The sequence below is a fragment of the Pristiophorus japonicus genome, chromosome 11, assembly GCF_044704955.1.
Source record: "Pristiophorus japonicus isolate sPriJap1 chromosome 11, sPriJap1.hap1, whole genome shotgun sequence".
NCBI classification, from domain to species: Eukaryota; Metazoa; Chordata; class Chondrichthyes; family Pristiophoridae; genus Pristiophorus; species Pristiophorus japonicus.
The window spans coordinates 161503455-161520201 of record NC_091987.1 but is presented as its reverse complement, the minus strand read 5'-3'; the positions used below and the strand labels follow the sequence as shown (position 1 = coordinate 161520201).

Sequence of the window (16747 nt, the reverse complement as noted above, 5' to 3'; positions counted from 1 at the left end):
GGTCGCTGTGAAGGGGGTCAGTGTGACGGGGTCGATGTGACGTGGTCGATGTGACGGGGTTGATGTGATGGGGTTGGTGTGATGGGTCGGTGTGACGGGGTCGGTGTGACGGGTCGGTGTGACGGGGTCGGTGTGACGGGGTCAATGTGACGGGGTCGGTGTAACGGGTCGGAGTGACGGGGTCGGTGTGACGAGGTCGGTGAGGTCAGTGTGACGAGGCCGGTGAGGTCGGTGTGATGGGGTCAGTGTGATGGGGTCGGTGTGACGGCGTCGATGAGGTCGTTGTGAGGGGGTCGGTGTAATGGGGTCGGTGTGACGGCGTCGGTGAGGTCGGTGTGACGGGGTCGGTGAGGTCAGTGTGACGGGGTCGGTGAGGCCGGTGTGACGGGGTCGGTGAGGCCGGTGTGACGGGGTCGGTGAGGTCAGTGTGACGGGGTCGGTGAGGTCGGTGTGATGGGGCCGGTGTGACGAGGTCGGTGAGGTCAGTGTGACGGGGTCGGTGAGGTCAGTGTGACGGGGTCGGTGAGGCCGGTGTGACGGGGTCGGTGTGACGAGGTCAGTGAGGTCAGTGTGACGGGATCGGTGAGGCCGGTGTGACGGGGTCGGTGTGACGAGGTCGGTGAGGTCAGTGTGACGGGGTCGGTGAGGTCGGTGTGAAGGGGCAGTGAGGTCGGTGTGACGGGGTCGGTGAGGCCGGTGTGATGAGGTCGGTGTGACGAGGTCGGTGAGGTCAGTGTGACGGGGTCGGTGAGGCCGGTGTGATGAGGTCGGTGTGATGGGGCAGTGAGGTAGGTGTGACGGGGTCGGTGAGGCCGGTGTGATGAGGTCGGTGTGACGAGATCGGTGAGGTCAGTGTGACGGGGTCGGTGAGGTCGGTTGACGAGGCAGTGAGGTCGGTGTGACGGGTCGGTGTGACGGGTCGGTGTGATGGACTCGGTGAGGTGGGTGTGACAGGGTCGGTGTGATGGGTCAGTGTGATGGGATCGGTGAGGTCGGTGTGATGGGGTCGGTGTGATGGGTCGGTGTGACGGGGTCGGTGTGACGAGGTCGGTGAGGTCAGTGTGACGGGGTCGGTGAGGTCGGTGTGATGAGGCAGTGAGGTCGGTGTGACGGGTCGGTGTGACGGGTCGGTGTGATGGACTCGGTGAGGTTGGTGTGACAGGGTCGGTGTGATGGGTCAGTGAGGTCGGTGTGATGGGTCGGTGAGATCGGTATGACGGGTCATTGTGACGGGATGGGTGTGATGGTTGGGTGTGACAGGTCGGTGTGACGGGTCAGTGTGACGTGTCAGTGTGACGAGGTCGGTGTGACGGGGTTGGTGTGAAGGGGTCGGTGTGACAGGGTTGGTGTGACAGGGTCGGTAAGGTCGGTGTGATGGATCGGTGTGACAGATCGGTGTGATGGGGTCGGTGAGGTGTGTGTGATGGGGTCGGTGTGATGGGGTCGGCGTGACGGGTCGGTGTGATGGAGTCGGTGAGGTCGGTGTGACGGGGTCGGTGTGACGGGTCGGCGTGACGGGTCGGTGTGATGGGGTCGGTGAGGTCGGTGTGACGGGGTCGGTGTGACGGGGTTGGTGTGATGGGGTCGGTGAGGTCGGTGTGAAGGGGGTCGGTGTCATGGGTTTGGTGTGACGTGATCGGTGTGATGGGGCAGTGAGGTTGGTGTGACGGGGGTCGATGTGACGGGGTCGATGTGACGGGCCGGTGTGACGGGGTTGGTGTGACGGGGTCGGTGTGACGGGGTTGGTGTGACGGGGTTGGTGTGATGGGGTCGTTGAGGTCGTTGTGAAGGGGGTCGGTGTCACTGGGTTGGTGTGACATGAACGGTGTGATGGGGCAGTGAGATTGGTGTGACGGGGGTCGATGTGACGGGGGTCGATATGACGGGGTCGGTGTGACGGGTCGGTGTGACAGGGTCGGTGTGACGGGGAAGTGAGGTCGGTGTGACGGGTCGGTATGACGGGGTCGGTGTGACAGGGTCGGTGAGGTCGCTGTGAAGGGGGTCAGTGTGACGGGGTCGATGTGACGTGGTCGATGTGACGGGGTTGATGTGATGGGGTTGGTGTGATGGGTCGGTGTGACGGGGTCGGTGTGACGGGTCGGTGTGACGGGGTCGGTGTGACGGGGTCAATGTGACGGGGTCGGTGTAACGGGTCGGAGTGACGGGGTCGGTGTGACGGGGTCGGTGAGGTCGGTGTGAAGGGGGTCGGTGTGACGGGTCGGTGTGACGGGGTCGGTGTGACGGGGTCGGTAAGGTCGGTGTGAAGGGGGTCGGTGTGACGGGTCGGTGGGGTCGGTGTGACGGGGTTGGTGTGACGAGGTCGGTGAGGTCAGTGTGACGGGGTCGGTGAGGTCAGTGTGACGGGGTCGGTGAGGCCGGTGTGATGTGGTCGGTGTGACGAGGTCGGTGAGGTCAGTGTGACGGGGTCGGTGAGGCCGGTGTGATGGGGTCGGTGTGACGAGGTCGGTGAGGTCAATGTGACGGGGTCGGTGAGGTCGGTGTGACGAGGCAGTGAGGTCAGTGTGACGGGGTCGTTGAGGCCGGTGTGATGGGGTCGGTGTGACGAGGTCGGTGAGGTCAGTGTGACGGGGTCGGTGAGGTCAGTGTGACGAGGCAGTGAGGTCGGTGTGACGGGTCGGTGTGACGGGTCGGTGTGATGGAATCGGTGAGGTTGGTGTGACAGGGTCGGTGTGATGGGTCAGTGTGATGGGATCGGTGAGGTCGGTGTGATGGGGTCGGTGTGACGGGTCGGTGTGACGGGTCGGTGTGACGGGTCGGTGTGACGGGGTCGGTGAGGTCGGTGTGATGGGGTCGGTGTGACGGGGTCGGTGAGGTCGGTGTGATGGGGTCGGTGTGACGGGTCGGTGTGACGGGTCGGTGTGACGGGTCGGTGTGATGGGGTCGGTGAGGTCGGTGTGACGGGGTCGGTGTGAATGGGTCGGTGTCACGGGGTTGGTGTGACGGGATCGGTGTGATGGGGCAGTGAGGTTGGTGTGACGGGGGTCGATGTGACGGGGTCGGTGTGACGGGTCGATGTGATGGGGTCGTTGAGGTCGGTGTGACGGGGTCGGTGTGACGGGGTCGGTGTGACATGGTTGGTGTGACAGGTCGGTGTGACGGTGTCGGTGTGACGGTGGTTGGTGTGACGGCGTCGGTGAGTTCGGTGTGATGGGTCGGTGAGGTGGGCAGGTGTTGGTGAAGGTCCAGGCCGTCTGACATCAGTTTCAGAACAAGAGGGGAAAGAATCAAAGGCACATTTCGAGGGATGGGAGGATAAACCCTTTTCTGTTTGTTTGCGACTCAGGCACCAAACACAAGACGATGGAGGAGGCTCGGAATGGCTGTGGTCCTATCAAGTCCTACCCAAAGCCGCATATCAAGCTCCAGGGCCATACAAAGCCTGGCTCGGGATTACACGACAAGGTTTTCCACTGCCAGCTCTGCGACGTTTGTGTAAACTCCGAAGTGCAGCTGAAACAGGTGCAGTGCTGCCATGGTTCCCCATCACTCAATGCCTGCTCTGATCAGTTTAAGGGTCTCGTGGTCCGGACACAGGTGTAATGGGTGGAGATAGACAGAATCTGGACTAGGGGAGAGAGAGAGAGAGAAAGAGAGAGAGAGAAAGAGAGAGAGAGAGAGAGAGAGAGGGGGAGAAGCTTGGAGCTGGAGATATAAAAACAAAAAATGCTGGAAATCTCAGCGGGTCAGGCAGCATCTGTGGAGCGAAAAGTAGAGTTAATGTTTCGGGTCGATGACCTTTATCCTGAACCATTCACTCTGTTTCTCTCTCCACAAATGCTGCCTGACCCGCTCAGGTTTCCAGCATTTCTGTTTTTATTTCAGAGTCCAGCATCCACAGTATTTTCCTTCTGTAGAACAGAGATATGTTAGTCAAGGAGAGTTCAAGGATTGATTTAAGCTTCAGTGTGAATCAGCTGGATCAGAGTTCTGGTCTTCATTGAGCTTAAATTGAACTCTAGTCATAGAACTGAGAAACTAGTTATTGTGTTCCTAACACAGATGAGACTGCACACAGGGAGGTTAAAGTAACAGTGACCTCAGTCTTTAATAAGATACTCCAGAGTGAGGAACAGGCCTTAGGGGCTGGCTTATATACAGTGCTCCCAAGGGATGCTGGGATCCCTTGGAACTTCAGGGGATGCGCTCCCTGGTGGCGGAATATGGGAGTGCATGCTTTACAGATACACAACATCACTACCCCCGCAAAGTCAAAGTGAAAACTATTTACAAGGTGAGGCGGTCGGGAGCCTTTCTTTCCCTGGTGGACCGCCTCGGTTCAAATGTCTGTTCTGGTGTGTTGGCTGTGCCCTCGCTGGGCTGGCATGTTGTTGGCCCTGCAGGGCTGCTGGGTGAGCCTGGCCTTGCTGGGCTGTTGGGCGTGATGGGTTCGATTTCCTGATCCGGCGTGGTGTCGTTGATCCTTTGGGTGTATGTTGTGGGCTCGAAAAATGTGGTGTCTGCTGTGGGTTGTTCAGGGCAGTCTGTGAACCGCAGCCTCGTTTGGTCCAGGTACTTTCTGCAAATTTGTCCATTGTCCAGTTTGACTACAAATACCCTCCTTTAGCCGTGCCCGCGATCCACTTGAGACCATGTCCATAGTTTAGCACATACACAGGGTCATTCAGATCAATTTCCCGTGACACAGTGGCGCGACCATCGTTTACATTTTGTTGCTGCCGCCTGCTCTCTACCTGATCATGCAGGTTGGGGTGAACCAGCGAGAGTCTGGTTTTAAGTGTCCTTTTCATGAGTAGCTCAGCCAGGGGCACCCCTGTGAGCGAGTGGGGTCTCGTGCGGTAAATGAGCAGTACTTGGGACAGGCGGGTTTGGAGTGAGTCATCTTTGACTCGTTTGAGGCTCTGTTTGATTGTTTGTACTGCCTGCTCTGCCTTCCCATTAGAGGCTGGTTTAAACGGGGCCGACGTGACATGTTTGATCCCATTGCGGGTCATGAATTATTTAAATTCGGCACTGGTGAAACACGGCCCGCTGTCACTGACCAGTATGTCAGGTATGCCGTGGGTGGCAAACATGGCCCTCAGGCTTTCAATGGTGGTGGTGGCAGTGCTTCCCGACATTATTTCACATTCAATCCATTTTGAAAATGCATCCACCACCACCAGGAACATTTTACCGAGAAACGGGCCCGCATAGTCGACATGGATCCTCGACCATGATTTGGAGGGCCAGGACCACAAACTCAGTGGTGCCTCTCTGGGCGCGTTGTTCAACTGTGCACACACGCTGCATTGCCGTACATAGGACTCTAAGTCAGAGTCAATGCCGGGCCACCACATGTGGGATCTGGCTATCACTTTCATCATTACTATACCCGGGTGTCTGCTGTGGAGATCCGAGATGAACGTCTCCCTGTCCTTTTTTGGTAGCTCTACACGGTTACCCCACAACATGCAGTCTGCTTGAATGGACAGCTCATCCTTTCGCCGCTGGAACGGCTTGATTGGCTCTTGCATTTCAACGGGGATGCTGGCCCAGCTCCCATGCAGTACACAGTTTTTTACTAGGGACAGCAGAGGATCTTGGCTGGTCCAAGTCCTAATCTGGCGGGCTGTGACAGGTGATTTATCATTTTCAAACACTTCCATGTCCATTAACAAGTCTGCGGGCTGCGCCACCATTAACAAGTATGCAGGTTGTGCCATTTCCACCCCCGTGGTGGGCAATGGTAGCCGACTGAGAGCATCCGCACAGTTCTCGGTGCCTGGCCTTTGGCGGATGGTATAGTTATACGCTGATAGCGCGAGTGCCCACCTTTGTATGCAGGCTGAGGCATTAGTATTTATCCCCTTGTTTTCAGCGAACAGGGATATGAGGGGCTTGTGATCGGTTTCCAGCTCAAATTTGAGGCCAAACAGGTACTGATGCATTTTCTTTACCCCGAACACGCACGCTAATGCCTCTTTCTCAATCATGCTGTAGGTCCTCTCGGCCTTAGAAAAGCTCCTGGAAGCATAGGCGACAGGTTGCAACTTCCCCGCAACATTAGCTTGTTGTAATACACACCCGACTCCATACGACGACGCATCACATGCTAGCACATCTTTTACATGGGTTGTACAATACAAGCAGCTTGTTGGAGCATAAAATGTTTCTGGCTTTCTCAAAAGCAATTACTTGTTTTTATCCCCATACCCAGTTCTCACCTTTATGCAATAACACATGTAGGGGCTCTAAGAGGGTGCTTAACCCCAGGAGGAAGTTACCAAAATAGTTGAGGAGTCCCAGGAACGACCGCAGCTCCGTGACGTTCTGTGGCCTGGGCGCGTTCCTGATAGCCTCTGTCTTGGTGTCTATGGGCCGAATGCCGTCCGCCGTGATCTTTCTCCCCAAAAACTCCACTTCTGTTGCCATGAAGACACATTTCGACCCCTTCAGTTGCAGCCCTACGCAATCCAGTCGCTAGAGGACCTCCTCCAGGTTTTGTAGGTGTTCAACGGTGTCCCAACCCATGACCAATATGTCGTCCTGAAAAACCACCATGCATGGTACTGACTTGAGTAGGCTCTCCATGTTTCTCTGGAAGATCGCTGCAGCCCACCGAATTCCAAACAGGCATTTGTTGTTGATGAACAGTCCCTTGTGCGTGTTGATGCAGGTGAGGCCCTTCGAAGACTGCTCCAGCTCCTGCGTCATGTAGGCCGAAGTCAGGTCAAGCTTGGTGAATGTCTTGCCTCCTGCCAGCATTGCAAATAGGTCGTCTGCCTTAGGTAGCGGGTATTGGTCCTGCAGTGAGAAACGATTAATAGTTACTTTATAATCGCCGCAAATCCTGACCGTGCCATCACTTTTGAGTACTGGAACAATCGGGCTGGCCCACTCGCTGAATTCCACTGGGGAGATGAAGCCCTCGCATTGCAGCCTGTCCAGCTCAATTTCCACTCTCTCCCTCATCATGTGAGGTACCGCTCGCGCCTTGTGGTGAAAGAATCGTGCCTCTGGGACCAAGTGGATCCAGCACCTTCGCCCCGGAAAAGTTTCCAATGCCTGGCTCAAAAAGGGAAGGAAATTTGTTAAGAACCTAGGTACATGAGGCCTCATCAACATGTGATAGCGCTCGGATGTCATCCCAGTTCGAGCGGATTTTGCCCAGCCAGCTCCTTTCAAGCAGTGTGGGGCCATCGCCCGGGACAATCCAGAGTGGCAGTTTGTGCCCCGTGCCCTCGTAGGTGACCATGACCATGGCGCTGCCCAGGACAGTGATAAGCTCTTTGGTGTACGTTATCAGTTTCGTGTGGATGGGGCTTAGGGCTGGTCTGAGTGCCTTGTTGCACCACAGTCTCGCAAACATCTTTTTACTCATGATGGATTGGTTAGCGCCAGTGTCCAATTCCATGGCTACGGGTAAGCCATTCAATTTTACGTTTAGCATTATAGGTGGACATTTTGTCGAAAATGTGTGCACCCCATGTACTTCAGCATCTGCCTCCTCTCTCTGAGGCTCGAAATTGCTTTGATCCACCATGGACCGATCTTCCTCTGCCACATGGTGGTTAGCAAGTTTTGCAGAGCTTGCAGCTCGTTTGCAAGCTCATTGGAGGTGCCCCATTGTCCCACAGCTCTTGCAAACATACCCTTTGAAGCGGCATGAATAGACTTAATGGAAGCCTCCACAACGTCAACAAGGTGTGAATTGCCTTGCATTCATCCTTTGTTGAGGACTCTGAGTCATCTGGGTCACTTGAGGCCTGTTGGAAGTTGCAGACTCGTGGTTTCTGCCCTGTACATTTCTACTCGCAAACACAGTTCCAGTTAAATCATGAACATTGCTAGCACTTGTGTGCTGAGAGATTTGTTTGGTGTTATTACTGGTGGACATAAATGCCTGTGCTATCGCAATGGCCTTACTGAGTGTCGGTGTCTCTGCAGTCAAAAGTTTTCGTAGGATGGTCTCGTGGCCAATGCTCAGTACAAAAAAGTCTCTGAGCATTTGCTCCAAGTAGCCATCAAACTCACATTGTCCTGCAAGTCGGCTTAGCTCGGCGATGTAGCTCACCACTTCCTGACCTTCAGATTGCTGGTACGTGTAGAACCGATACCTCGCCATCAGCACGCTCTCCCGCGGGTTAAGATGCTCCCGAACCAGTGTACACAGCTCCTCATATGACTTATCTGTGGGTTTCACCGGATCCAGAAGTTTCTTCATGAGGTTGTAGGTCGGTGCCCCGCAGACCGTGAGGAGGGCCGCTCTCCTTTTTGCAGCACTTCCTTCTCCGTCCAGCTCGTTGGCTACAAAATACTGATCTAGCCGTTCGACATAGACTTCACAGTCCTCACCCTCCAAGAACTTCTCCAGGATGCCCACAGTTTGCTGCATCTTTGCGATGGATTCGTATTCTCGTCGCCAGTTATTGTGTCCCTAACACAGATGAGGCTGCACACAAGGAGGTTAATGTAACAGTGACCACAGTCTTTAATAGGACACTCCAGAGTGAGGAACAGGCCTTAGGGGCCGACTTATATACATTGCTCCCAAGGGATGCTGAGATCCCTTGGGACTTCAGTGGATGCGTTCCCTGGTGGCGGAACATGGGAGTGCATGCTTTACAGATACACAACACGAGTAACTGAAAGTTTGTGGATTGACTGCTGCACTGCTCACAGGTAGGCTGGCACACGGCAGTAATGTTTAGCTGCTCCGATGGAGTGGTGTTTAACCTGCCCTGACCCTGTCAGACCAGGCAACAAGTACTTCCTGTGGTTTATGATATTAAACTTCCAGAATGGGCATATAATTGGCAAGTGAAGTTCAACACAGATAAATGTGAGGTATTAGATTTTGGATAGGAAGAATTGGGAAGTCACATTACTGGAGGGTGAGAGTCTGAGTGAGGCAGAGGGACAAAGGGATCTGAGTACAAATACACTAGTCACTCAAAGTTGCGAGATTGGAGGAGGGGACAGGGGTCGAAGGAGGACCTGGGCGGAGGGGGGGAGGGTGAGGGGATGGGGTTCGAGGGAGGGCCTGGATGCAGGGGGGAGGGGACGGGGGTCAAGGGAGGGCCTGGGGGAGGGGTGCGAGGTAGGGAGTTGAGGGAAGACCTGGGGGGAGGGGGAGGGGACGGGGGTCGAGGGAGGGTCTGCGGGGAGGGGGGGAGGGACTGGGGTCGAGGGAGAGCCTGGGGATAGGAGGAGGGGACAACGATGGAGGAAGGGCCGGCAGGGAGGGTACGGGAGTGCAGTGAGGGCCTGGGGGGAGGGGGAGGGGACAGCGATGGAGGGAGGACCTGGGGGGAGGGGATGGGAATGGAGGGAGGGCCTGGGGGGAGGGGGAGGGGACGGGGGTGGAGGGGGGGCCGGGGGGAGGGGGAGGGGACGGGGTTGGAGGGAGGGCCTGAGGGAGGTGAGGGGAGGGGACGGGGCGGTTTGTGGTGGGGTGGGAGCTGGTTTTAGCAGCAGTGAATTGTACGATCTGTACGGCAGTGGGGAAAGTTGTCATGTTTTTCTGCCTTTAGCATATATCCAGCCGGAGACACAAGGACCGAGTTGCAGGAAAGCCTCCGAAACCCAGGTTCAGTCCGTACAACAAGGAACTTGGCAAGGTTCCAGCACCAACAGTGAGTCTCACAATACGTGGAATGGTGGGAGTGGGTATAGGGGGCTCTGTTACAATCCCACTCTTTCCATATACATAAGACCTCCCCTCTAAGAAATCTCAGTATGAACCAAAGCACCAAGTATGTGAGACTGCAGCATTCCAGGAGTGAAGGGTAACCCACACGTGCTGCTGATACAGCTTGTACTGTGACACCTTGAGCTCTCCGCGTTTCTCCAGCTCAGGGACAAATTATACTCGGATATCTCAGGCTATGGACCACAAATCAACTTAATTAAAAAGTCAAATTCAACAGAAGCAAAAGTCAAAAGCAGCAAATTGAATTAGATTACAGTAATTGGTATTTGATTTCTCGCCAGGTACTTTAAACCCATTTAAAATATAATAAATATCTCAAAACTTTGATAAATCTGATAACTTGGAATCGATGTTTGAGAGGAAGCCTTGAACATGAGCACAGATAGTCAGAGTATTGCCCCAGCTCATCAACTGCTCGATGAAGTAGACATTCACGAATGAAACTTTGATAAGGGATCCCAATTATACCCCTTGTTGGAAAATCAATGTGGACCAGAGGATGTCTGTGCAATGAGATGAGCTTTCAATCGCGTACCAATGGGCGTGGCAGCCCTGTCACACCTGTCACATAACAAACTCTCATCCACGACATATTGTATTCTGGTAGTTCAGCGCAGTCCTGCATTGTTGAAGGAGCTGTCCTTTGCATGAGACATTATACTGAGGCCCGTCTGTTCAAGCTGCTTAAACATCCCATGGTAAATATTCAAAAAGGAGCAGGGTGTTCTCCCAATGTCCTGGCCTACATTCTTCCCTCAACCAACATCGCCAAAAACTGATTAACAGAAAATTCTGTCACCTTTGAGTATATAACGGCAGTCATTACTGCCTCTTCACCAGAGCTTAGGGGAGATAGTCATAAAGACAGAACACTAGAGTCTGATACAATCACTCCGTGCCCTCTCCAGTCTCACTCGCACTTGGTACCAAGAGAGGGTGACTGACTCTGTTCCTTCACACGCTCAGACCTTATATCTTGCTCAGCATGTTTCCAGCCCAATAAGCAATGTGTCCAATTCTAGGTACCACAGGATGCCAAGGCCTGAGAGACGGTGCAGGAAAAGGTTGTTAGAATGGTTCCAGTTACATGGAGAGACTGGAGAAGCTGGGATTATTCTCCTTAGAACAGAGAAGGTTATCATAAATCTTGTACCCAAACTCTCCAATTGAAGCAAATTCCTCCGGTCTCTCATCAAAGCCCATCCCTATGGTCCCCTAACTCAGCAAATCCACTCTCTCCAGTGCCCTATCTCACCCATCCCCCAGTGCCCTACCTCACCCATCCCTCCAGTGACCTACCTCACGCATCCCTCCAGTGCCCTAACTCACTCATCCCTCCAGTGCCCTAACATCCATCCCTCCAGTGCCCTAACTCACCCATCCCTCCAGTGCCCTAACACCCATTCCTCCAGTGCCCTAACTCACCCATCCCTCCAGTGCCCTATCTCACCCATCCCCCAGTGCCCTAACACTCATCCCCCAGTGCCCTAACTCACCCATCCCCCAGTGCCCTAACATCCATCCCCCAGTGCCCTAACTCACCCATCCCCCAGTGCCCTAACTCTCCGACTCCCCAGTGCCCTAACTCACCCATCCCCCAGTGCCCTAACTCACCCATCCCCCAGTGCCCTACCTCACCCATTCCCCAGTGCCCTAACGCACCCATCCCACAGTGCCCTAACTCACCCATCCCCCAGTGCCCTAACGCACCTATCCCCCAGTGCCCTAACTCACCCATCCCCCAGTGCCCTAACTCACCCATCCCCCAGTGCCCTAACGCACCCATCCCCCAGTGCCCTAACGCACCCATCCCCCAGTGCCCTAACTCACCTATCCCCCAGTGCTCTAACTCACCCATCCCCCAGTGCCCTAACTCACCCATCCCCCAGTGCCCTAACTCACCCATCCCCCAGTGCTCTAACTCACCTATCCCCCAGTGCCCTAACTCACCCATCCCCCAGTGCCCTAACTCACCCATCCCCCAGTGCCCTAACTCACCCATCCCCCAGTGCCCTAACTCACCCATCCCCCAGTGCCCTAACTCACCCATCCCCTAGTGCCCTAACTCACCCATCCCCCAGTGCCCTAACTCACCCATCCCCCAGTGCCCTAACTCACCCATCCCCCAGTGCCCTAACTCACCCATCCCCCAGTGCCCTAACTCACCCATCCCCTAGTGCCCTAACTCACCCATCCCCCAGTGCCTTAACTCACCCTGCTGGTGTCTGTACTGAGTTGTCTGGCAGAGAATTGCGAAACATTCTCATTGAGTAAAGAAGCTCCTCGGGTGGGTGGTTTTAAATTCACTTTTGGTTCATTTAAATGCAGCTTGTGCTGGCCTGGCTCACGTTGACATATGATTCTGTGTTTATCTGCTCCGTTACATTGACTATGTTACACCCCTTGGTGAGGTTCCCTTCAGTCTGCACTTTGGGCTGAGAGTTTCTCGATCCATTCTTCACCTTGCACTTTGCACCTTGTTGCTCCTCTGCTGCCACCCAATGCAGGCTCACCTGGTTTGTTGTGACACAGAATCACCTGAGACCATTAGAAGTGGATAAGGTGCAGCGCACTACGGGAGACTTGATGGTAAATTCAGCTTCCCGCACTGCCAGTGGGGAGCTGTGTTGGAAGGGGACTTGCATTAGGGATATTGCTGGAGTACAGGATCAGTGAATGTACCTGCTCTTCTGGCTATAGATCCCGGTTCTCCATTTGCATGTTTTCAATGTCTGAGTATTTAAAGTGACGAGTCTCGCATTCCTGCCAGATCCCTTTTCAAATCCCCATCTGATGATCGTATCCATTGCTGTCGTTGTATCTCAGGCGTCAGCTCGAGCATCATTTCCCAGAGCTGTTTCACGTGCCCTGTGTCTGCCTATTTGTGTAACTGAGCTAAACCTTTCTGCAAATCTAGTGCCACCCTCTCTGCTCTTTTAATGACATCTGTAAAATTGACAAGCTTACAATTGTTGTCATTTGTTGGAAGAATCACACAGCATCGAAGGCCATTGGGCCCATCGAGCCTGTGCTGGCTCAGTGAGAGCAATCCAATCAGTCCCACTCCCTGCTCTTTCCCCACAGCCCGGCAATTTTCTCCTTTCCAAGTTTTTCAAGTATTTCTCTAATTCCCGTTAGAAGTTACTATTGAATCTGCTCCCACCGTCCTTTCAGGCAGCGCATTCCCGATCACAATTGCTGCAATTCTCCTCATCTTTCCTCGGGTTCTTTTACCAATTATCTTTAATCTGTGTTCTCTGGTTACCGACTCCTCTGCCACTGGAAACCGTTTCTTCCTGATTTCCTGATTCTGAGCACCTCTATGAAGTCTGCTCTAAGAACAACCCCACTTTCTCTGTACTCTCCACATGGCTGTAGTGCCTTATCCCTGGCCTCAGCCCTGGTAAATCTCCTCTGCCCCCTCTCGATGGCCTGGACAACTGTTTACAATATACATAGATGACCTGGAAGAGGGGACAGAGTGTAGTGCAACAAAATTTGCAGATGGCACAAAGATTAGTGGGAAAGCGGGTTGTGTCGAGGACACAGAGAGGCTGCAAAGAGATTTAGATAGGTTAAGCGAATGGGCTAAGGTTTGGCAGATGGAATACAATGTCGGGAAATGTGAGGTCATCCACCTTGGAAAAAAAAAACAGTAAAAGAGAATATTATTTGAATGGGGAGAAATTACAACATGCTGTGGTGCAGAGGGACCTGGGGGTCCTTGTGCATGAATCCCAAAAAGTTAGTTTGCAGGTGCAGCAGGTAATCAGGAAGGCGAATGGAATGTTGGTCTTCATTGCGAGAGGGATGGAGTACAAAAGCAGGGAGGTCCTGCTGCAACTGTATAGGGTATTGGTGAGGCCGCACCTGGAGTACTGCGTGCAGTTTTGGTCACCTTACTTAAGGAAGGATATACTAGCTTTGGAGGGGGTGCAGTGACGATTCACTAGGCTGATTCCGGAGATGAGGGGGTTACCTTATGATGATAGATTGAGTAGACTGGGTCTTTACTCGTTGGAGTTCAGAAGGATGAGGAGTGATCTTATAGAAACATTTAAAATAATGAAAGGGATAGACAAGATAGAGGCAGAGAGGTTGTTTCCACTGGTCGGGGAGACTAGAACTAAGGGGCACAGCCTCAAAATACGGGGGAGCCAATTTAAAACCGAGTTGAGAAGGAATTTCTTCTCCCAGAGGGTTGTGAATCTGTGGAATTCTCTGCCCAAGGAAGCAGTTGAGGCTAGCTCATTGAATGTATTCAAGTCACAGATAGATAGATTTTTAACTAATAAGGGAATTAAGGGTTATGGGGAGCGGGTGGGTAAGTGGAGCTGAGTCCACGGCCAGATCAGCCATGATCTTGTTGAATAGCGGAGCAGGCTCGAGGGGCTAGATGGTCTACTCCTGTTCCTAATTCTTATGTTCTTATGTTCTTATGTTCTTCCCAAGGTGTGGTGCCCAGAATGGGGCACAATCCTCCAGCTGGTGCCCAACCAGTGATCGCGGTGTAAGTGGATAATAGAGCTCAACGTTAAGGCTTGGATTTGGTTGTGTTATCTGGGCCCTAAGCTCTGGACCTCCTTCCCTGAACCTCCTTTAAGATGCTCCTTAAAACCTACCTCTTGAAACAAGCTTTTGATCATCTGCCTTAATTTCTGCTTTTGTGGCTCGGTGTCAAATTTATCTGTTTTGTCTACCTTGGGATGTTTTACTACGCTATATAAATAAAAGTTATTGTTATTATTTGATTTGGTTGTTGAACAATATTATGAGATGTTCCACTAAAGGATTTTTCATTTTTCACCAGATGTTGCTGCCGTTACAGAATCGGTTCCCGGAGTCGGTAACTGCCAGATTCCTGCCCAATCCCATGGCTGCTGCCATGACGACAGGTTCCCCCTCACTGTCTCCACGACCGACGACAGCTCCTCTCATTTTCCAGGCCCCGCCAATGGTTCAGCGCCTGCTGCGCCCTGCAGTGGGGCCAATGCGGAGCCCCCACACACCCATTCTCTTTGCCCCATACTAACCCCGCAAAACCAGCATGCCACTGCTCTGAACAGCACAGAGGCAAATCGTAATCTTCTAATTCATGGCATTGTGTTAAGACGGCAGCTCAAGGTGACAGGTTGGAGTTTGGAGCATTCAGTGAAAGGACGCTCAAACCTCACCTGGGGTCAGGTCCTTTTCCACCTGGAGAGATGCCCCCAACAGCCAGGAATCCTGTGGTAATAAACCTGTATGGAGGAGCTTTCTACTGGAGCACAGCACAAACATGGTGTGCTTCTCACCCCACACAAACTGCAGCCATGGAGGAAGGGATCTCGAGATGTCCATAAGTCCCACCATACAGACAGCTTTCAAATATCAAACAGTGGCTTATCTTCTCCAGGTCTCTTCGCTGGTTAAACCAATGAACAACTGATCATTCCGGGTTCCATGTCATCTCCACTTTTGTTAATTCAGCCCCCTCAGAGTTGGCCCCTGTAAATCCTTTCAACACTTAACATATAGGCAAAGCTCAGTCCTCAATGGTCCAGTGTGTCAGATTTGCATGTAATTAACCTTCATAGGTGATCAATCCTGAGGGTCACCATTGACCTGAAACCTAACTGGACCAGCCACATAAATACTGTGGCAACAAGAGCAGGTCAGAGGCTGGGTATTCTGTGGCGAGTGTCTCACCTCCTGACTCCCCAAACTCTTTCCACCATCTGCAAGGCACAAGTCAGGAGTGTGATGGAATACTCTCCACTTGCCTGGATGAGTGAAGCTGCAACAACACACGAGAAGCTCGACACCATCCAGGACAAAGCAGCCCGCTTGATTGGCATCCCATCCACCACCTTCAACATTCACTCCCTCCACCACTGGTACAAGATGCACTGCAGCAACTCGCCAAGGCTTCTTCGGCAGCACCTCCCAAACCCACGACCTCTACCACCTGCAAGGACAAGGGCAGCAGGTGCATGGGGACACCACCACCTGCAAGGTCCCCTCCAAGTCACACACCATCTTGATTTGGAAATATATCGGCCTTCATTATTGCTGGGTCAAAATCCTGGCACTCCCTCCCTAACAGCACTGTGGGAGCACCTTCACCACACGGACTGCAGCTGTTCAAGAAGGCAGCTCCAGGGCAATTAAGGATGGGCAATAAACACTGGCCTTGCCAGTGATGCCCCCATCTCCAATATTGCTTAAAATCTAGAAGTACATAAGAACATAAGTAATAGGAGCAGGAGTAGGCCATACTGCCCCTCGAGCCTGCTCCGCCATTTAATACTATCATGGACTCAGGTCCACCTCCCTGCCCGCTCCCCATAACCCCTTATTCCCTTATCAGTTAAGAAACTATCTATCTCTTTCTTACATTTATTTAATGTCCAAGCGTCCACAGTTCTTTGAGCCAGCGAATTCCACAGATTTACAACCCTTCTCGTCTCTGTTTTAAATGGGCGACCCTTATTCTTAGATTATGCCCCCTAATTCTAGTCTCCCCTATCAGTGGAAACATCCTCCCTGTATCGACCTTGTCAAGCCCCCTCATAATCTTATACGTTTTGATAAGATCACCTCTCATTTTTCTGAATTCCAATGAGTAGAGGCCCAACCTCCTCAACCTTTCCTCATAAGTCAACCCCCTCATCTCCAGAATCAACCTAGTGAACCTTCTCTGAACTGCCTCCAAAGCAAGTATATCCTTTCATAAATATGGAAACTAAAACTGCATGCAGTATTCAAGGTGTGGCCTCACCAATTCCCTGTATAACTGTAGCAAGACTTCCTGCTTTTATACTCCATCCCCTTTGCAATAAAGGCCAAGATTCCATTGGCCTTCCTGATCACTTGCCGTACCTGCATACTATCCTTTTGTGTTTCATGCACAATATCCCCAGGTCCGGCTGTACTGCAGCACTTTGCAATCTTTCTCCATTTAAATAATAACTTGCTTTTTGATTTTTTTCTGCCAAAGTGCATGACCTCACACTTTCCAACATTATACTCCATCTGCCAAATTTTTACCAACTCACTTAGCCTGTCTATGTCCTTTTGCAGAATTTTTGTGTC

General features: G+C 52.8%; 1 pseudogene; it reads left to right on the top strand.

Moving 5' to 3' along the window:
- LOC139275634 (zinc finger protein 385B-like) overlaps positions 1–14705 on the top strand; it is a 131226-nt pseudogene extending 116521 nt beyond the window's left edge.
- Positions 14706–16747: the final 2042 nt, after the last annotated feature.